The sequence below is a fragment of the Musca domestica genome, unplaced genomic scaffold, assembly GCF_030504385.1.
Source record: "Musca domestica strain aabys unplaced genomic scaffold, Musca_domestica.polishedcontigs.V.1.1 4, whole genome shotgun sequence".
In the NCBI taxonomy this organism is placed as follows: domain Eukaryota; kingdom Metazoa; phylum Arthropoda; class Insecta; order Diptera; family Muscidae; genus Musca; species Musca domestica.
In genome coordinates this window covers 1,225,879-1,249,738 of record NW_026712328.1, presented here as the reverse complement: position 1 = coordinate 1,249,738, position 23,860 = coordinate 1,225,879, and positions in this window count along the sequence as shown.

The following is a 23,860-nucleotide window of genomic DNA, read 5'->3' as shown; positions in this document are numbered from 1 at the left end:
GTTTTCCTGTGTATTTAGAGGTTACCTAAGAACTGCGTGGTGCTTTGGGAACAAAACATAAAGAACAAATCTACTTTGTCTTCGTGGAAAGATTTGGATCACTTTCCTACAGAAAGGATCCAAACTCTGACCTGCTTACGTGACATTAGGGGCATCGATTAAGTCGAACTCTAAATAATGATAAACGTTACCTTTCTACGAATGGTGCAACGAATACACCAAATTCCGTCACGGCCCAAAGTGCCCCTCATTTCTTAAGGTTACCTCGTACATCCTCACCTTACTCATGTGCGCTTTGTTCACGATGATGATGAGTTTGTCATAAATTCCTTAGACGTTCAGTTCCTAAAAGAATCAGCACAGTTAAGAAACACTTCTGTTGTCTGAACTGTTTGTCTCACGGACATGAATCTTCAAAATGCAAAAGCATTTACAACTGCACTATATGCAATAAACGCCATCTCACGCTGTTACACATCGAGGCCACGCTTCAATCGTCTCCGACGACTTAAAATCTAGATCAGGTATTTCTACCTAGAAATCTAGATCAGGTAATTCTACCTACTACTCCTACCAATACTATATCAGGGTCTTCAAACCGACAGGTATTTCATTCCATCCAGAGCAAAAAAATATTATTAAGCACAGCTATGGTGCATATTGTGCACAAAGGTACTACGTACCCAACTAGAGCCTTAATAGATCCTGCTTTAGAAGCATCTTTTGTTTCTGAACGTATACATAAAAGATTTAGTATAGGCGCGAATAACGTTCAAGCTTCAATCACAGGGGTTAGTGGGTCCGTTTCACAAATTTCCCGTTCGTATCAGTCCTCCATTGGATGCTACGCAGACAGTGGAAATTAATGCTCTGGTTCTGCCGAAAATTGCAGAAAATCTGCCATAACTTTCCATAAAACGTGACACCATTCCGCAATTGCCAAATCTTCGTTTGGCCGACCCTGATCCTTTTTCTTCTCCTCCTGTTGACCTACTATTAGGTGCAGATCTTTATCCGAAGATTCTGCTACAGTGTACACGTACCAACGTGCTAGGTTCATTAATAGCTCAGTGCACCGTCTTCGGCTGGATCATTACTGGTCCAATGCCAAACTCCCTTCTACAACCTTCTGTTTAGGGATCCTTAGATTAGGGTAAAAGACTGGGGACTTTGTGTCACTTTTGCTCACATCTTTCCCTACGGACGCTTTTTCCATACGTGTTTAAGGTATATGTCAGTTTTCCCAGGGAAAACACAAAGATTCCATCGCCTACACTTCATCCTTCTACTTGCTACGCAAATATTGGTCAACGACCATCTGGATCGACGTCTTCTTTTTTCATTTGTCACGCAAATGAATTCAATCCGCATAAACAAAGGCTATAGGGCTGTCTGTACTTAATTTTCAAAGAGGCATCCCATATTGTTCATATGGCATCCTTGAATGCCAAATATTAGAACAGATGCTACGCATCTATAATTATTTTATATTGCTGGATCACCGATTCATAATTCACATATATGTAACCGAATGTGACGAGCGAAATATAATACAGAAAGCGGCACTTTCGTCCGACGGCCATTTTCAATTCAATGATGCGATCAGTTCCTCCTCGATGCATAGCACGATCGTGCTCCACGAGCTCACATGAAAATAACTAACATTAACGTAAAATTTTCAACACGGTGAAATGTTGCAAAGGCCGGCGGAATGTTTAATTTCAAACTTAATTTTCATTAAATTGCGTTAATATTTCATATTTGTAACACGGGTGATTTTTCTCCTCCTTAGGTAATGTCTACTACCTCTTAATACGACTTTGTACTTCGTACATAATGCCAAAGGCAATGACATTTCCTAAGGAGTGACGTTTGTCATTGCCGCCTTTACAGTATTCTACCGACTCTACGAGTGCTAACAAGCATAGGATTACGTCCTACTGCAAAAAAATTGTGTAATATAATAATAATTGTTTTTTTTTTCATTTCTTTTATTTTAATTTTGCTACGCACACAGTTTTACTTATTATTTCTCCATATCAGCATGGTTTCGTCAAAGGAAGGTCAGCTTTGATGAATCTAATGGAACTAACATGTCATGTATACAGAGGGTTTTCTACCAGTACATTCTGGTGTTCCTCAAGGTAGTAATTAAGGTCCTTTGCTTTTTGTTCTAGCGCTTTTTCTTTTATCTTTGGTTTTTATACCCTCCACCATACTATGGAGGTTATATTAATTTTGTCATTCCGTTTGTAACTCCTCGAAATATTCATGTCAGACACAACAAAGTATATATATTCTTGATCAGCGTAAAATTCTAAGACGATTTAGCCATGTCCGTCTGTCTGTCTGTGTGTCTGTCTGTCTGTCCGTCTGTCTGTCTGTTGTAATCACGCTATCTTTCGAACAAATTGAGATAGAAGGCTAAAATTTTGCACACATGTATTTTTTTCCAGTAGGTAGGGTAAGTTCGTAAATGGGCCATGTAGGTCCAAGTTATCATATAGCCCCCATATAACGGTACCTCCCGATATTCGGTATTTTGATGAATTTAGCGACATTATTCACCAGAATTATTTCAAATTTGGCATTTGAAGTTTGTAATGGATGCTACAGCCTAAGACAGAAAATTATGTGTGCAGGTCCACGTCTTCCTGTAGCCCCCATATAACGGTACCCCCCGATATTCGGTTTTTTGATGATTTTAGCGACATTGTTCACCGGAATCGTTTCAAATTTGGTATTTGAAGTTCGTAATAGATACTACATCCAAAATCAAAAAACGAGCCATGTAGGTCCACGTCTTCATATAGCCCCTATATAACGGTACCCCCTGATATTCGGTATTTTGATGATTTTAGCGACATTGTTTACCGGAATCGTTTCAAATTTGGTATTTGAAGTTCGTAATGGATACTTCAGCCCATGCCAGAAAATTGTCTGTGCAGGTTCACGTCTTCGTATAGCCCCCATATAACGGTACCCCCCATATTCGGTATTTTGACGATTTTAGCTACATTATAAACAGATTTTTCTTCAAGTTTCGCATTTAAATATTGTAATAATTTATGACAAAAGTTGCATATGCAGGCCCACGTCGTCGTATAAGCATTCGGTATTTTTAAGATTTTAACAGAGTTTTTAACGGGTTTTATTTTTTCGAAATTGCCACATTTGTACCAAATGGTGGAGGGTATTAAAAGTTCGGCCCGGCCGAACTTACAGCTTTTTTACTTGTTTTTTTTTTGCTTTTATCTTCCATCGGCAATTCACTTTTCTAAAATCTTAATGTTCGCAGACGTTGTTAAACTTTTTTGTATTATTGAGTCAGACGTCTAAGCTTCATATTTACACATTGATCTACACTCTCTTGTGAAATGGTGTGATGTTAACGAAATGTCGCTTAATCTCAAAAAGTGTAAAAAAAAATTCCTATCTAGATCACGTCCGTTTTCCTTTGACTACTTAATAGCTTCTTACAAACCGGATAATATTGACTCTTTTGAGTCAATTTTAATTTAATTTTTTTGTGTTGTTGTCCGCTACCGAGTCCGTGCACCCTACAATCGGTTTTATTGAAATTTTTAATATTTTTTCGAATTTTTGATTTTTTATTAAAAATTTTTGATATGTTTTCGTTGGCAATTGTTATCATCGATACTTTGCCATAGTTTGCAGGTATTATACGATACACTGTAAACATTTTACGAAATTTGGAATACACTGAGAGAAAATTTGAGTTAATATTTAATTATTTTTTTAAAATTTCTATATATTTGTGGTTTAATCACGTTAAACCTCAATATTTTTGCCGTATCTACGATATTTATTACGATTAGTCAACGACTAATTATAAAATCAGTGTATTTCTAATAAAACACATTAATTTTCTTGAAGCATCACGTGCTTTAAAGTACCTTTCATTAATATTTTTGCGAAAAACTTTCACTTTTTTGGATTTTCACACAAAATATTCGACATTACGTGTCAATTTCTAGAAATTAAAGCATTTCGTGCAAATCTTTCCAGATTTTTATATTTTTGCTATATATTTGTGCATCTTTTCTAAAGATTTTCAAAGTAAGAAGTGTTTTTCAATTTTTTTGAGAATTCTTTGTGTTTTTGCTACTTTTCCTGCAGTTTTCTAAAACAAAATACAATTTTCCACGAAAACTTTAGACATTTTTCTAATTTTTTCTGAATTACGTTTATTTATTTGAAATAAAATGCCACTCACACCTCTAGATTTGTTCATCCGAGCTACTGATGCTTTGGTTAAATTTGATGCCAACTTCAGTTCCCAACGGGACGATGAGCTCGATGTCTATATTTTAGAATTACAGGGAGCTGAGGTCAGAACGATATGGGAAAAGGTGAAAACCGTTTGTGACAAGTGTCTTAATTATTTTGCAGAAGAAGACAGTACAGGTGAGGACATCACTGCCGCTGACACTAAATACGATGTCGCATTTAGATGTTATCCAAAAGTATTAGCTTCCATAAATAGGAAGTTAGATGAACTTCGGGCTCCGCCTAAGTCTTCGATGGCGACATCGTCTCCTCAGGCTAGCGTAGGTAATAGGACTATATCTCGTTCCGAGATTAACACAGTCAATCAGCCTACACCTCGTTCCGAGGATAGAGCTTCGATTTTGGAGGCTTCGCCTCATTCGCCAATATCTTTTAACTCATCACTCACATCCTGTGGTGGTAATAATTCTGGTCATAGGTTGAATTTACCGCCTTGTGACATTGAAATATTTAATGGCGACTTTCTTTCCTGGCCTACATTTAGAGACTTATTCTCGGCAGTGTATATTAACAATACTGGCATTAGTTACATTGAACGTCTATGTCATTTAAACAATAAGACCAGTGGCGACGCCCATGACATAGTGGCTAAGTTTTCACTTACCCACAAAAACTTTGGTCTTGCGTGGAAAGTTCTAAAACAAACGTATGACAATCCACGTATTTTGGTGAACCACCAACTTAAGCTTTTATTTGACATGCCAGTATTAGACAGTGGAACAAGTTTAGGTTTAAAGAAATTGCAAAGAGGCATAAATGGGTGTATTTCGGCCATGTCAAACTATGACGTGTCTACTGAAGGCTGGGACCCTATTCTAGTGTTCATATGTCTTCAGAGGCTCCCCAAAAATAGCGTCACACTTTGGGAACAAAGTATCAAAAATAAATCAGCTTTGTCTTCCTGGGAAGATTTGGATAAGTTTCTTACAGAACGCATCCAAACTCTTATCTGTCTTCGTGACATTAGAGGCATTGACAACGTCAAACCCCAAAGTAGTAAAAAAGTTCGTTCAAATTTCACGAATGCTGCCACGAACCGATCCCCTACTTTTACGCCTCGTAGTTCACCTTCGTCATCTAGGCCATCCCGAGCACCCTCCAGTAAAACATGCATTCTATGTCCACGACAAATGCATCATATGGGAGCATGCCAAAAATTTCTAAAACTTTCAGTTCCTGAAAGAATTAACACCATTAGGCGACATAATTGTTGTTTAAATTGTCTGTCTCCTAAAAAGACATCACACTCTATTACATAGAGATAATTTCACGTCTTCGACTGCAGCAACTTCTGAAATTAGGAACGTAGCTTCTTCTGATCAACCCTCCACTTCTTCCGGTCTAACTTCCAGCTCTGCTAATAGACAGGTATTTCATACCACTCAAAGTCAAAATGTTCTACGTACCCTGCCAGAGCATTAATTGACCCTGCCTCAGAAGCTTCTTTTATTACAGATCGCTTACAGCACATACTAGGCCTCGCCTCCACTACAACTGTTGCTACAATTTCTGGCATTAATCAGGCAGTTTCGACTACGTCGCGCAAGTTGTGTTCAATTTGTATAAGTTCTCCATTGGATGCTTCGCTTTCAAAGGAAACTACTGCCCTGATTTTACCTTCCATCTCTGGCAATCTGCCTTCGTTTTCTGTCAATAGCGACTTCGTTTCTCGTTTGCCAAATCTACGTTTGGCTGATCCAAATTTGTTCAACAGTCGTCCTGTTGACCTTTTGCTGGGAGCAGATCTTTATTCGAAGATTCTGCTACAGGGAATTCACACCAATATATTTGGCTCCCTAATAGCACAAAATACGGTCTTTGGTTGGATCATTACTGGTTCTATTCCCCCTCAACATCTATCAGTCTTTTCCGTTAAAGTCAGTATATCTTACGAAGGAAACCTTAACAAGGTTCTTCTTCGTTTTTGGGAACTGGAGGAAGTTCCTAAACGTCCAATTTTGTCGCCCTCCGACCAGTTTTGTGAGGCAAGTTATAAACGTATCACACGTCGGGATTCAGAGGGCAGGTACGTGGTCAGCCTTCCCCTCAAGACAGAGTTAGTTGGACAGACAGACTTAGGATTTTCCCGAAATAATTGTTTACGACAATTTCTTCGGAATGAGGCATCTCTTCTTCGAAAGCCACAAATCAAGGCAGTCTACGACCAAGTGGTCAATGAATATTTAGATTTGGACCATATGAGGCCAGTAGTTGCCTCGTCAACAAACTCTACGGTTTGTTATCTCCCCCATCATCCAGTCATAAATCCCGACAAGCAGACTACCAAGCTTCGAGTGGTTTTCAACGCCTCGAATAAAACTTCCAACGGGAAAAGTCTTAATGATATTTTACATGTGGGTCCCACTCTGCAATTGGACTTAGTATTTCTCATTCTTAGGTGGAGATTATTTAAATTTGTATATAACTGCGACATCACACAGATGTATCGCCAAATTCGTGTCGATCCGGCACATACTCCACTACAGAGAATACTCTTCCGGGATTCTCCTCAAAAACCTGTTCAGGATTTTGAGTTGCAGACGGTGACATTCGGCGTAAACTGCGCCCCCTATTTAGCCATACGGACGCTTTTACAGTTAGCTGACGATACTGACGATGAATATCCTCTCGCTGCACACATACTACGTAGGTGCATGTACGTCGACGACGTGCTAACAGGATATCATGACTTGCGTACAGCTTTAAATTCTCGCGATCAATTAAGATCTGCTCCTTCGTCCGCTAAATTTGAATTGTGGAAGTGGACAGCAAATGACCGTGCTATTTTGCAAAATCTTCCTACGGAAGATATAATAGACGCCAAAGTCCTTTCCTTTGTGGAAGCTAGCAGTTCCAAGCCGTTAGGTATACGTTGGAATGCTCAGCTTGATTTGTTTTACTTTAGTGTGAATGCTCTCCCCACAAAAGCCCACTATACAAAACGAGAAACCTTGTCCACTATTGCCAAACTGTTCGATCTTTTAGGTTGGTTAGGCCCCGTAATTCTGACAGCTAAAATAGTTATGCAGAAGATCTGGACAGATAAAATCGGCTGGGATGATGCACTTCTGTCCACGACAGAACGTGATTGGCAAACTTTTGTGGATTGCTACCAGGATGTGAATTCCATTCAAGTTCCTCGGTGGGTCCATTATACGCCAAGTTGTTCCGCCGAACTTCATGTCTTTTCTGATGCTTCAGAAAAGGCATACGCGGGGGTGATATATATTCGGATTATAACGCCGAATAAAGACATTTATACTCACCTCCTGACCTGCAAAACTAAGGTAGCCCCCCTAAAGACAATTTCCTTACCACGGTTGGAACTTTGCGGAGCCTCCAAATTATTAAAAAATATTATAGATGAAATTGACATTTCATTTCAAAAAATTTATTGTTGGACTGATTCTACGATCGTCCTCTCCTGGCTCAACAAAAGTCCATCTACGTGGACGACATTTGTTGCCAACCGTGTTAGCAAAATTCAGGAGATAACAGACGTAGGTAATTGGCATCACGTGCGCTCTGAAGATAATCCCGCTGATTTAGGCAGCCGGGGGGTTTCGCCTTCCGAGCTTGCCTCCTCTAATCTTTGGTGGTATGGACCACATTGGCTACGCCAAAATAGTTCTCATTGGAATTTATCCAATTTTCCTCTGCTTGACACCGAAATTGAAATGCGTGCTGTCAAGACTCATGCCTCTTTCTTCAGTAATTATTGTGACCCCTTAGAAGATTTCTCTTCGTTAGATAGGGCTCTTCGAGTCCTCTCGTATGTTTTTAGATTTTTCCATCGGACTCATCGTGCTCATAGAGGTCGACACATTTACAATGAGAAGGCCCTTACTAGTACAGAGATAAAAGCGGTTAGATTACGTCTGGCTGTTTTATCTCAAAAAGTCCACTTTGCAGATGAGTACCAGTCTTTGTCAGATAAGGTTCCCTTATATGCAAAGAGTTCTCTTTTACCCTTAAATCCATTTCTGGATGAATTCGGGGTAATTAGGCTTAATGGACGCTTGTCGCAATCACCTACTCTGTCTTACACAGAAAGGCATCCCATTATTCTGCCTCGCCGAAGTCGTTTCACGCACTTACTACTTCAATTCATACATGTTCTTTCCATCCACGGTGGAAATCAACTGATGTTACGCATCATTAGAATTGAATATTGGGTCCCACGACTCACATCACTAATTAAAACCACCATTACTAAATGTAAAACATGTTTCTTGGACAAAAAACGGTCTTGCTCTCAGATAATGGCTGCTCTTCCTCCGGAGAGAACGGTATTATCTAGACCATTCACCACTACCGGTGTTGATTTTGCAGGTCCCTTCGATCTTAAATCTTTTACAGGCCGCTTTTCTAAAATCACTAAAGGTTACGTCTGTGTTTTTGTTTGCTTTTCTACGAAAGCAATACATCTTGAGGCTACTTCTGATTTGTCTACGGCAACATTTTTAGCAGCCTTTCACCGCTTTATCTCCAGACGTGGTTTTCCAAAAACAATTTTCTCTGATAACGGCACCAACTTCGTTGGAGCTTCTAGGGAAATCGAAAATAATTTTAAAACAGTTCTCCGTGAAAGTCGTACTAACTTGTGTTCCACATTGCAGTATCAGGAACTTTCATGGCAATTTATTCCCGCTGGCGCCCCCCATATGGGTGGTCTATGGGAGGCCGCCGTAAAAAGTTTTAAGTTGCATTTTCGTAAACAAGCTAAGAACTTCAAATTTACGTTTGAAGAACTTTCTACGATTCTTTCCAGAATCGAAGCTTGTTTAAACTCACGTCCTTTATGTCCCATAAATGACAATCCCCAGGATATAGTAGCACTGACACCAGGACATTTTCTCATTGGAACCCCAATCCTTGCTCCTCCGGAGCCAGTAATTGATGAAGCGCCTTTGCATCTGGTAAATCGGTTTCGGAAACTTAAAGCTCTCACTCATCAACTCTGCCTACGGTGGAAGGATGAGTATTTGAAGAGCTTGCACAAAAGATACAAATGGAAGTTTCCGCAACGTGATCTTCAAAAAGGCGACTTAGTCGTAGTCAGGCATGAAAATCTTCCTTCCACTTCGTGGAAATTAGGACGGATTATAGCGGCGCACCCGGGTTCTGATGGTCGAGTACGAGTCGCAGATATCCATACGGAAAATGGCACTATCCGACGGCCAATTGTAAAATTAATTGCGCTACCTTAATTGTCATAGTCCACGTTTTCGATTCGTATTTGTACCTCTTTATTTTTTCGCGAAAGAAAAAAATTATAATTGATGGCCGCGAACGCGTCGCGAATTCTCGGGCCATGACAATTTTAAAACGACCTACGGTTTTTGATGGTCATTCTGGCCAAGTAATATTTGTTCTCCTCATCGCTGAGTTATTGCATCTTCTTTATTTTTCACAGAAGATGGAAGATTTAGGCAAGATGGCTGAAACACTCCCTAACTATGAGGACGACGTCTCCATGTCCGATGAGGAACGGGAGCTCGACCCCATTGCTGTCCCCATCTCCGATGAGCCAACTGCAACAGGGCCTCCGGAAGCTGCACCTCCCTCGGAGGAAACAAAAAATCCGCCTACGGCGGTCCATGAAGATCCTTCAGGAGAAACAGTGGTCTCGCCACACCCTTCGGCATCCTGTCGAAATAACCGGGACTCGAACAAGGCATGTGTTCACTGCGGCGGCAAGCATCATCTACGGGACTGCAAGGAGTTCAATGTGATGCGCATTGAAAGAAGGTTGCGAACAGTCGCCCTGCATAAATGCTGCGGTAACTGTCTATCGCCAACGCATTTTCTGCGAGATTGCCACAGTCGGCTTTGTTGCAAAATCTGCAACCAGCAACACCACACATTGCTCCACCAACCTTCTTCCAACAATCGGACTCCGTCCAGCGCTCCCCAGCCAAGTACTTCCAAGCATCCAAGGCCGCCCAAGAAGCTCCGCAAGCGTAAAACTTCAAAACGTCCGTCCGTTCCTTCTACCTCTACGCACCCAGGTGCATCGGTCACTCCCCAACAGGCCAAAACCAATGGGGCTTCGCCCCGCATTGCAAATCGGCCAATCTCTGCCATCCAGCACGTAGCTACGCTCGGGCCTACGATGGTGGTACAGCTGCTTCTAAATGGGCTACGGATACCTGTCAGAGCACTTTTGGACCCATGTGCAGGACATAGCATAATTTGTCGGTCACTGGCTGACAGCCTTAAGCTATGCCCCGTACATGTGGGTCCAGAAAGGTTCTACCAGTTTTCCGTCGCATCATCTTTTGGTAGCACGCAACGCCTTTTAGTGTCGGCGCGAGTGATCGATTTGGGGTACCTGATTTCTCTTTCGGAGACTGTGTCCGCGGGCCTTAAAGAACATTTTTCTGGCCTGCAGTTAGCCGATCCTCGGTTTAATGAGGCTGCAGCTGTCAGCATGGTTCTAGGCCCTGAAGTTTACCACAAAATAATGAAGCCTCAGACCTATTCGAGTCCTGGTTTCCCATGGGCCCAGCTCACCATTTTTGGCTGGGTAATATCGGGCCCATGCAATATTTAAAAAAAGTGAGGGGCAATCTTCAATTGCCTTTGGCTCTACGAGCCCTCGTCACTGGACTATACGAGTCATTTGTTACAAAGAACGAAGTTAATAGATCTGGTCTCTACGAGCCAATTACGAGCTCTGCTCTACGAGCAAAAACTTTGTACCACAAAATGTTTTTGAAAAAAGTAAAAAAAAAAAAATATTAAGTAAATATAAAATAAAAGAAACAAAAGAAAAAAAATGAATAAATAAATTGTATATTTTATCCTAAATTTTGCAACATAGCAGGATGTTGCAACGCGGGCGGCAATGTATAATTTCAAAGCCTTTTTCCTAATGCATATGATTTAAAATTTCCTCACGGGTCCTTTTTTATCCCTTCGTTACATTTTGTCCACTACTCATTTATACGTCTTTGTTTATTTCGTAGACAAAGACAAATGTAGTAACATAATGTAACGAGTAGCTTTTTAAACCCCGCTTTGCGACATCTTAGCTTTTTTAATTCGCTAAAATTACTCGCTCATTGGTTCACGACCAAAAAGCATCAGAAATCCCTACATCCTGTAAAAAAGGTAATTTTAATTGTTTTACGAACAATTATCAATAAAATATCAGTCCACGACTGCATTAAAATAAAATTCTAATAATCTTGTGTTTTGTTTGTTTTCTTTCATTTTGCAACGCAAACAACGATAATGTTAGTTATTTTCATGTGAGCTCGTGGAGCACGATCGTGCTATGCCTCGAGGAGGAACTGATCGTATCATGAAAACAATGGACAAAAAAATAAAAAAGGTTGTTTTCAATTTTTCATGCGAGCTCATAGAGCTCTCCTGGAGGAACTCCAGAGACCGTCGAAGACGGATTTTAAATTTAATTTTCTCCGAGGGAGGTTCTGCTTCACCCATTGTGTTTGACGTGGGCTTCAGGAATCAGCACAGCCATCAAATTGTTGTTCTTTATTGTATATGGGACGTAATCCGCACACCATCGTCGCAACCATCATTCTAAATTTTCCAACTCATATGAAAAGTAGAGAGGAAGCGAAAATATAAATAGGAACGAACTTTTCAGAATGACCACAAAACCGTAGGTCGTTTTTTAACTGTATGGTTCAATGCTTCGCGGCCCTAACGCGGCCATCAAACTAAGTTTTTTCCAAATTTGTAGCGAAAAAGTAGAGAGGAGGCGTAGACGAAGCGAAACATCGACTATAACTAACTCCGTAGGAGTGGGAAAGGAATTGAAATGGCCATTGGACGAAAGTGCCGCTTTCTGTATTATATTTCGCTCCTCACATTCGGTTACATTTGTGTGAATTATGGATCGGTGATCCAGCAATATAAATAATTATAGATGCGTAGCATCTGCTCTAATATTTGGCATTCAAAAGATGCCAGATGAACAATATGGGATACCTCTTTGAAAATTAAGTACAGACAGCCCTATAGCCTTTGTTTATGCGGATTGAATTCATTTGCGTGACAAATGAAAAAAAGAAGACGTAGTCGATCCAGATGGTCGTTGACCAATATTTGCGTAGCAAGTAGGAGGATGGGAAAACTGACCTGTACATTAAACACGTATGGAAAAAGCGTCCGTAGGGAAAGATGTGAGCAAAAGTGACACAAAGTCCCCAGTCTTTTACCCTAATCTAAGGATCCCTAAAGAGAAGGTTGTAGAATGGAGTTTGGCATTGGACCAGTAATGATCCAGTCGTTGGTACGTGTACCTTGTAGCAGAATCTTCGGATAAAGATCTGCACCTAATAATAGGTCGACAGGACGAGAAGAAAAAGGATCAGGGTCGGCCAAACGAAGATTTGGCAAATGCGGAATGGTGTCACGTTTTATGGAAAATGATGGCAGATATTCTGCAATTGTCGGCAGAACCAGAGCATTAGTTTCCATTGTCTGCGTAGCATCCAATGGAGAACTGATATGAACGGCACATTGCTTACGGGAAATTTGTGAAACGGACCCACTAACCACTGAGATTGAAGCTTGAACGTTATTCGCGCCTATACCCAATCTTTTTTGTATACGTTCAGAAACAAAAAATGCTTCTGAAGCTGAATCTATTAAGGCACTAGCTGGGTACGTAGTACCTTTGTGCGCAATATGCACCATAGCTGTGCCTAACAATATTTTTCTGCTCTGGATGGAATGAAATACCTGTCGGTTTTAAGACCCTTATATAGTATTAGTGGAAGTAGTAGGTAGAATTACCTGATCTTGACTTCTAACATTTGAAGTCGTCGGAGACGATTGAGGCGGGGCCTCGATGTGTAACAGCGTGTGATGCCTGGTGATGGGCATCACCACTAGTTTTGTTATTCAAATGACAAAAACGCTTAATGTCGCTATTGTTAATGTATATGGCAGAAAACAAGTCCCTGAACGTAGGCCAGGAAAGAAAATCGCCATTGAATACTTCGATGTCACAGGATGGCAAATTTAACCTGTGACTAGAATTTTCATTTCCACAGGATGTGAAAGATGAATTTTAGCAAGTTTCGGATCGATGCGGAGCATTCAATACGGTCGCTGTATCCTCGGAACGAGGTATTAAAGGGTTACCTATATGAGATTTTGGTGTAATTACAGTAGGTAACTTAGGCGGAGCCCGTAGCGCACCTAACTTTCTATTAATGGACGCTAGAACATTTAAAAACATTTGTAGGCGACATCGTATTTGATGTCGGCGGCTCAAATGCCGTCCTCATTAGAATTTTTATCATTATATAGGTAATCGAGGCATTTTTCAAATTGGAATTTAATTTTATCCCATAGTGTTCTGACCTTAGCTCCTTGTAATTCTAGGATGTAAACATCGAGCTGTTCGTCCCGTTGGGAACTGAAATTGGCATCAAATTTTACAAAAGCATTAGAAGCTCGGGTGAATAAATCGAAAGAAAGCAGCCGAAGAATACAGAACTGCAGCGAAAATACAAAAAATTGTAATTTAATTTGCACGAAAATTCGTTAAATATTTACAGAAAATATTCTTACAGAAAGGATCCAAACTCTGATCTGCTTACGTGACATTAGGGGCATCGATTACGTCGAACTTCTAAATAATGATTAACGTTACCTTTCTACGAATGGTGCAACGAATACATCAAATTCCGTCACGGCCCAAGGTGCCCCTCATTTCTTAAGGTTACCTCGTACATCCTCACCTTACTCATGTTCGCTTTGTTCACGATGATGATGAGTTTGTCATAAATTCCTTAGACGTTCAGTTCCTAAAAGAATCAGCACAGTTAAGAAACACTTCTGTTGTCTGAACTGTTTGTCTCACGGACATGTATCTTCAAAATGCAAAAGCATTTACAACTGCACTATATGCAATAAACGCCATCTCACGCTGTTACACATCGAGGCCACGCTTCAATGGTCTCCGACGATTTAAAATCTAGATCAGGTATTTCTACCTAGAAATCTAGATCAGGTAATTCTACCTACTACTTCCACTAATACTATATCAGGGTCTTAAAACCGACAGGTATTTCATTCCATTCAGAGCAGAAAAATATTGTTAGGCACAGCTATGGTGCATATTGCGCACAAAGGTACTACGTACCCAGCTAGTGCCTTAATAGATTCAGCTTCAGAAGCATTTTTTGTTTCTGAACGTATACAAAAAAGATTTAGTATAGGCGCGAATAACGTTCAAGCTTCAATCTCAGGGGTTAGTGGGTCCGTTTCACAAATTTCCCGTAAGCAATGTGCCGTTCATATCAGTTCTCCAGTGGATGCTACGCAGACAATGGAAACTAATGCTCTGGTTCTGCCGACAATTGCAGAAAATCTGCCATCATTTTCCATAAAACGTGACACCATTCCGCATTTGCCAAATCTTCGTTTGGCCGACCCTGATCCCTTTTCTTCTCGTCCTGTCGACCTACTATTAGGTGCAGATCTTTATCCGAAGATTCTGCTACAAGGTACACGTACCAACGGCTGGATCATTACTGATCCAATGCCAAACTCCATTCTACAACCTTCTCTTTAGGGATCCTTAGATTAGGGTAAAAGACTGGGGACTTTGTGTCACTTTTGCTCACATCTTTCCCTACGGACGCTTTTTCCATACGTGTTTAATGTACAGGTCAGTTTTCCCATGGAAAACACAAAGATTCCATCGCCTACACTTCATCCTCCTACTTGCTACGCAAATATTGGTCAACGACCATCTGGATCGACTACGTCTTCTTTTTTTCATTTGTCACGCAAATGAATTCAATCCGCATAAACAAAGGCTATAGGGCTGTCTGTACTTAATTTTCAAAGAGGTATCCCATATTGTTCATCTGGCATCTTTTGAATGCCAAATATTAGAGCAGATGCTACGCATCTATAATTATTTATATTGCTGGATCACCGATCCATAATTCACACAAATGTAACCGAATGTGAGGAGCGAAATATAATACAGAAAGCGGCACTTTCGTCCAATGGCCATTTCAATTCCTTTCCCACTCCTACGGAGTTAGTTATTGTCGATGTTTCGCTTCGTCTACGAATGTTCGCAGACGTTTTTGTCATTTGAATAACAAAACTAGTGGTGATGCCCATCACCAGGCATCACACGCTGTTACACATCGAGGCCCCGCCTCAATCGTCTCCGACGACTTCAAATGTTAGAAGTCTAGATCAGGTAATTCTACCTGCTACTTCCACTAATACTATATCAGGGTCTTAAAACCGACAGGTATTTCATTCCATCCAGAGCAGAAAAATATTGTTAGGCACAGCTATGGTGCATATTGCGCACAAAGGTACTACGTACCCAGCTAGTGCCTTAATAGATTCAGCTTCAGAAGCATTTTTTGTTTCTGAACGTATACAAAAAAGATTGGGTATAGGCGCGAATAACGTTCAAGCTTCAATCTCAGGGGTTAGTGGGTCCGTTTCACAAATTTCCCGTAAGCAATGTGCCGTTCATATCAGTTTTCCATTGGATGCTACGCAGACAATGGAAACTAATGCTCTGGTTCTGCCGACAATTGCAGAAAATCTGCCATCATTTTCCATAAAACGTGACACCATTCCGCATTTGCCAAATCTTCGTTTGGCCGACCCTGATCCTTTTTCTTCTCGTCCTGTCGACCTACTATTAGGTGCAGATCTTTATCCGAAGATTCTGCTACAAGGTACACGTACCAACGGCTGGATCATTACTGATCCAATGCCAAACTCCATTCTACAACCTTCTCTTTAGGGATCCTTAGATTAGGGTAAAAGACTGGGGACTTTGTGTCAGTTTTGTTCACATCTTTCCCTACGGACGCTTTTTCCATACGTGTTTAATGTACAGGTCAGTTTTCCCATGGAAAACACAAAGATTCCATCGCCTACACTTCATCCTCCTACTTGCTACGCAAATATTGGTAAACGACCATCTGTATCGACTACATCTTCTTTTTTTCATTTGTCACGCAAATGAATTCAATCCGCATAAACAAAGGCTATAGGGCTGTCTGTACTTAATTTTCAAAGAGGCATCCCATATTGTTCATCTGGCATCCTTTGAATGCTAAATATTAAAGCAGATGCTACGCATCTATAATTATTTTATATTGCTGGATCACCGATTCATAATTCACATATATGTAACCGAATGTGAGGAGCGAAATATAATACAGAAAGCGGCACTTTCGTCCGACGGCCATTTTCAATTCAATGATGCGATCAGTTCCTCCTCGAGGCATAGCACGATCGTGCTCCACGAGCTCACATGAAAATAACTAACATTAACGAAAAATTTGCAACACGGTGAAATGTTGCAAAGGCCGGCGGAATGTTTAATTTCAAACTTAATTTTCATTAAATTGCGTTAATATTTCATATTTGTAACACGGGTGATTTTTCTCATCCTTAGGTAATGTCTACTACCTCTTAATACGACTTTGTACTTCGTACATAATGTCAAAGGTAATGAGATTTCCTAAGGAGTGACTCTACGAGTGCTAACAAGCATAGGATTACGTCCTACTGCAAAATAATTGTGTAAATAATAATTGTGTTTTTCCCATTTCTTTTATTTTAATTTTGCTACGCAAACAGTTTTACTCATTATTTCTCCATATCAGCATGGTTTCGTCAAAGGAAGGTCGGCATTGATGAATCTAATGGAACTAACATGTCATGTATACAGAGGGTTTTCTACCAGTACACTCTGGTGTTCCTCAAGGTAGTAATTAAGGTCCTTTGCTTTTTGCTCTAGCGCTTTTGCTTTTATCTTTGGATTTTTTTTGCTTTTATCTTCCATCGGCAATTCACTTTTCTAAAATCTTAATGTTCGCAGACGTTGTTAAACTTTTTTGTATTATTGAGTCAGACGTCCAAGCTTCATATTTACGAATTGATCTACACTCTCTTGTGAAATGGTGTGATGTTAACAAAATGTCGCTTAATCTCAAAAAGTGTTAAAAAATTATTCCTATATAGATCACGTCCGTTTTCCTTTGACTACTTAATAGCTTCTTACAAAATTAATAATATTGACTCTTTTGTTGATGTTGGCGTTATTTTAGATGGTAAACTGCGCTTCAATTTGCACATCGAGTCTTGTGTCAAAAACGCGAAATCGTTGTTAGGGTTTATAAAACGCTAAGGAATTTGACGATCCGTATATGACTAAACGCTTGCTTGTCAGTCTGGTTCGTCCTACATTAAAATATGGTTGTGTATTATAGAGCCCTTATTATAAATGCTAAACAAACAAAATCAAATCTGCCCAAACACAATTTATCTTATTTGCTCTCGGAGGGTTGCTTTGGTAACAGATGAATTCTTAATTTTCTTTAATTAACATGTAATTTTCTTGCGTCTGATGTATTTACTGTAGCCGGAGTTCCCTAACATTACTAACCCCCCATAATCCGGACTACTACCTTGAGAAACACCAGAATGCACTGGTGGAAAACCCTCTGTATACATGACATGTTAGTTCCATTAGATTCATCAAAGTCGACCTTCCTTTGACGAAACCATTCTGATATGGAGAAATGATAAGTAAAACTATTAGCGCAGCAAAATTAAAATAAAAGAAATGGGAAAAAATAAAAACACAACTATTATTATTTTTCCCACTCAGCAGTGGACTGAATATTTTTTATAGGGTGGTTGTTCGTGGAACAATATTACTTTCGTACAAAGGGTTTTTGCAGTAGGACGTAATCCTATGCTTGTTAGCACTCGTAGAATCGGTAGAATACTGTAAAGGTGGCAATTACAAACGTCACTCCTTAGGAAATTATCATTATCATTGACATTATGTACGAAGTACAAAGTCGTATTAAGAGGTAGTAGACATTACCTAAGGAGGAGAAAAATCATCCGTGTTACAAATATGTAATATTAACGCAATTGAATGAACATTAAGTTTGAATTTAAACATCAGCCGGCCTTTGCAACATTTCACTGTGTTGCAAATTTTACGTTAATGTTAGTTATTTTCATGTGAGCTCGTGGAGCACGATCGTGCTATGCCTCGAGGAGGAACTGATCGTATCATGAAAACAATGGACAAAAAAATTAAAAAAGGTTGTTTTCAATTTTTCATGCGAGCTCATAGAGCACGATCGTGCAATGCCCGAAAAGGAACCGATTGTAACATGAAAACTGAAGGAATGTGCTCGTAGAGCAAGATCGTGCAATGTATCGAGAAGACCCTGATATTTTAAAGGTTGAACTCGTCGAGTCTAATGTGGCGAAACCACTGTTCTCTCCTGGAGGAACTCCAGAGACCGTCGAAGACGGATTTTAAATTTAATTTTCTCCGAGGGAGGTTCTGCTTCACCCATTGTGTATGACGTGGGCTTCAGGAATCAGCACAGCCATCAAATTGTTGTTCTTTATTGTATATGGGACGTAATCCGCACACCATCATCGCAACCATCATTCTAAATTTTCCAACTCATATGAAAAGTAGAGAAGAAGCGAAAATATAAATAGGAACGAACTTTTGTCAGAATGACCACAAAACCCTAGGTCGTTTTTTAACTATATGGTTCAATGCTTCGCGGCTCTAACGCGGCCATCAAACTAAGTTTTTTTTTTCCAAATTTGTAGCGAAAAAGTAGAGAGGAGGCGTAGACGAAGCGAAACATTGACTATAACTAACTCCGTAGGACTGGGAAAGGAATTGAAATGGCCGTTAGACGAAAGTGCCGCTTTCTGTATTATATTTCGCTCCTCACATTCGGTTACATTTATGTGAATTATGGATCGGTGATCCAGCAATATAAATAATTATAGATGCGTAGCATCTGCTCTAATATTTGGCATTTAAAAGATACCAGATGAACAATATGGGATACCTCTCTGAAAATTAAGTACAGACAGCCCTATAGCCTTTGTTTATGCGGATTGAATTCATTTGCGTGACAAATGAAAAAAAGAAGGCGTAGTCGATCCAGATGGTCGTTTACCAATATTTGCGTAGCAAGTAGGAGGATGAAGTGTAGGCGATGGAATCTTTGTGTTTTCCATGGGAAAACTGACCTGTACATTAAACACGTATGGAAAAAGCGTCCGTAGGGAAAGATGTGAGCAAAAGTGACACAAAGTCCCCAGTCTTTTACCCTAATCTAAAGATCCCTAAAGAGAAGGTTGTAGAATGGAGTTTGGCATTGGATCAGTAATGATCCAGTCGTTGGTACGTGTACCTTGTAGCAGAATCTTCGGATAAAGATCTGCACCTAATAGTAGGTCGACAGGACGAGAAGAAAAAGGATCAGGGTCGGCCAAACGAAGATTTGGCAAATGCGGAATGGTGTCACGTTTTATGGAAAATGATGGCAGATTTTCTGCAATTGTCGGCAGAACCAGAGCATTAGTTTCCATTGTCTGCGTAGCATCCAATGATATGAACGGCACATTACTTACGGGAAATTTGTGAAACGGACCCACTAACCCCTGAGATTGAAGCTTGAACGTTATACGCGCCTATACCCAATCTTTTTTGTATATGTTCAGAAACAAAAAATGCTTCTGAAGCAGAATCTATTAAGGCATTAGCTGGGTACGTAGTACCTTTGTGCGCAATATGTACCATAGCTGTGCCTAACAATATTTTTCTGCTCTGGATGGAATGAAATACCTGTCGGTTTTAAGACCCTGATACAGTATTAGTAGAAGTAGCAGGTAGAATTACCTGATCTAGACTTCTAACATTTGAAGTCGTCGGAGACGATTGAGGCGGGGCCTCGATGTGTAACAGCGTGTGATGCCTGGTGATGGGCATCACCACTAGTTTTGTTATTCAAATGACAAAAACGCTTAATGTCGCTATTGTTAATGTATATGGCAGAAAACAAGTCCCTGAACGTAGGCCAGGAAAGAAAATCGCCATTGAATACTTCGATGTCACAGGATGGCAAATTTAACCTGTGACAAGAATTTTCATTTCCACAGGATGTGAAAGATGAATTTTAGCAAGTTTCGGATCGATGCGGAGCATTCAATACGGTCGCTGTATCCTCGGAACGAGGTATTAAAGGGTTACCTATATGAGATTTTGGTGTAATTACAGTAGGTAACTTAGGCGGAGCCCGTAGCGCACCTAACTTTCTATTAATGGACGCTAGAACATTTAAAAACATTTGTAGGCGACATCGTATTTGATGTCGGCGGCTCAAATGCCGTCCTCATTAGAATTTTTATCATTATATAGGTAGTCGAGGCATTTTTCAAATTGGAATTTAATTTTATCCCATAGTGTTCTGACCTCAGCTCCTTGTAATTCTAGGATGTAAACATCGATCTGTTCGTCCCGTTGGGAACTAACATTGGCATCAAATTTTACCAAAGCATTAGAAGCTCGGGTGAATAAATCGAAAGAATGGAGCCGAAGAATACAGAACTGCAGCGAAAATACAAAGAATTGTAATTTAATTTGCACGAAAATGCGTTAAATATTTTTAAAACTACACGTAGTGTCAGGAAAATCAATATTTATTTAATGAAAATACACTCATTGTGTAATAGTCGTGGACTATTCTCAATATTAATTGAGGTTTAACATGATTAAATGAAGAAAATTTTCTCAGTGTATTTAACATTTCTAAAATTATGTACAGCATATCGTAAAATACACGTAATTTGGGGCAACGTGTTGTATTCCAAGTGCCGAAAACAATTTTCAAAAAAAAAAATATTCAGGAGTCGAAAAACTGAAAAATATGATAAAAATTACTAAAACCGATTGTAGGATTCACGAACTGTGAGTTGCACTCTACTAATCGTTCAGAATAAAACAAAAAATAAAACAGTTCTCTCGAAAGAGTTTGAAAATATAAATAGTAATATTTGTATTAAACGTTATTTAAAATATTACTATGCACATATATGTATGTATATACCGAATGTAGGGTACATTGTATCGAGTACACAAGCAAAATTTCATTATTGGTTGATATTCGAAGAAATCAACACAAAATTTTATTGAAAATGACACTTTTAATTTTTCAATAAATATATTATGATAAATGATCGTGAACACACCTATTGTGTGTGATCTGCTATCATGAGTGTGACTATTGTAATTTACACGAATATGTATACAAAACGGAACCAACAATCATCAGTGATGGCAAAAATTATTCTTTTATATTGTTGTGTTTTACAAACTTACAACAAGATGCAAAACACAAAAAGAACAATGAGACATGAAATTGTAAATATAAGAGAAATATGTGAAAAGAAGGAAAATATAAGGAAAATGTGGAATTCCGTGATGGTGGTTGTGTGTTTTGTTGGAAACAAAATTCATCTTGACACTGTTTTGTTGTTATGATAAATGCCGACTGCAATCTCATAGGAGACGGACGGACATACAAACTTGTTGAGAACGACCGAAGGCTTTGTTTTTTTTATTAACACAACAAAAACAATGTTCGGTATGTCACTTTAAACGTAATTCAGAGTGTACATACCTGTGTTGTGGCGGTTTAATTAAAATGAAATGAAATTTATTGGAGGTGATGTTGGTGATAGATGAACCCTTTGTCGCTTCGGTGACTTTAATTTACCTCAAATTACACGGATTACTGGTGAAAATAAAGTTGATTATGTACCAGTTTTGCCAAATCGCTTGTAAACGTATCTCAGTGTAGATCTTCGCCATTAGTTGAGCCTGAAGACAAATAACATCCTACTCCATTTCTAAATTTAGAAATACAAGACAATTTATTACAACTATTTTCTGAAGAACAGCCAATAAGAAAATAAAATTTTGGCATAACGCACTTTTGAACAATTGCAACTTGCATTATCCAACAAAAATTGGGATTATAGAGGAAATTTAAATGCACGTGTGTCATACTTTAATAATACTTAAAATAATGTATTCTCAACATCAGTCCCAGTTTTAACATTTAATATTAAAAGTAAATAATTTAAAAAAATTCAAAAAATACAATTCTACTATTAAATTATTCCAATTATTCTAAAGCTAGAAGTAAGTACAACGCCGAAATTTCAAAGTGAAAAGACTTTAAGTCAAATCCCGAAATTTTCTACAAATTTGTTAATTCAAAAAAAAAAAAAAAAAAAAAAAAGAGTCCGACAATTCCCTGGTAGTATGAAGCTTGGTAATAAAGAGGCCTCTACCTCTGTTCAAATTGCAGATATGTTCGCTGATTTTAATTTAATATATTTATACTTTTAATTCTAATTATTCTTATAACATTAAAAATTTAAACAATTTTCCTCTAATTGCTCATACTGAGGCTGAAGTGTTGAATGGTTTAACTTCTTTGTAGTACTGCTGCTCCCCAGGTCCGGACGGTGATCCTTCTAACATTCTAAAAATGTGTGCATTCGAATTTTACATGCCACTCACTAATATTTTTAATGATTCTTTTGCTCACGGTTATTTTCCTTTGTTTTGGAGATCTAGCTTTATAGTACCTTTACATAAATCTGATAGTAGAAATGAGATTGAAAGTTATAGGGGAGTTGCAAAATTCAGTGCAATCCCAAAACTTTTTGAACTTTTAGTTTCACGAAGAATAATTAATTTTTTTTACTTATCATTTCTCCATATCAGCATGGTTTCGTCAAAGGAAGGCCGACTTTGATGAATCTGATGGAACTAACATATCATGTATACAGAGGGTTTTCTACCAGTGCATTCTGGTGTTCCTCAAGGTAGTAATTAAGGTCTTTGCTTTTTGTTCTATTGCTTTTGCTTTTATCCTTAGTTCTATCTTCTATCGGTAATTCAATTTTCTAAAATCTTAATGTTCGCAGACGTTGTTAAACTTTTTGTAATATCGAGTCAGACGTCCAAGCTTCATATTTACAAATTGATCTACACTCTCTTGTGAAATGATGTGATGTTAACGGAATGTCGCTTCATCTCAAAAAGTGTAAAAAATTATTCCTATATAGATCACGTCCGTTTTCCTTTGACTACTTAATAGCTTCTTACAAAATTAATAATATTGACTCTTTTGTTGATGTTGGCGTTATTTTAGATGGTAAACTGCGCTTCAATTTGCACATCGAGTCTTGTGTCAATAAAGCGAAATCGTTGTTAGGGTTAATAAAACGCCGGTCTAAGGAATTCGACGATCGGCGTATGACTAAACGCTTGCTTGCCAATCTGGTTCGGCCTACATTAGAATATGCTTGTGTATTATAGAGCCCTTATTATAAATGTTATTGAAATAAAATCAAATCTGTCCAAACACAGTTCGGAAGCTAGAGTCATTTCCACAGACGGACAGAGAGATATTACCAAGTATTTTTGAATATTTCTCTTCTCTTTTTAGGAACAGCAAATAATACTACTGTGTTGTATAAGCTTTGCAGTTTAGACTACGAAGAATATCGCTTTCCTCTTTTTTGTTTTGTTTCTCAAATTTAAATATATTTATATATATATATATATATATATATATATATATATATATATATATATATATATATATATATATATATATATATATATATATATATATATATATATATATATATGTATATATATATA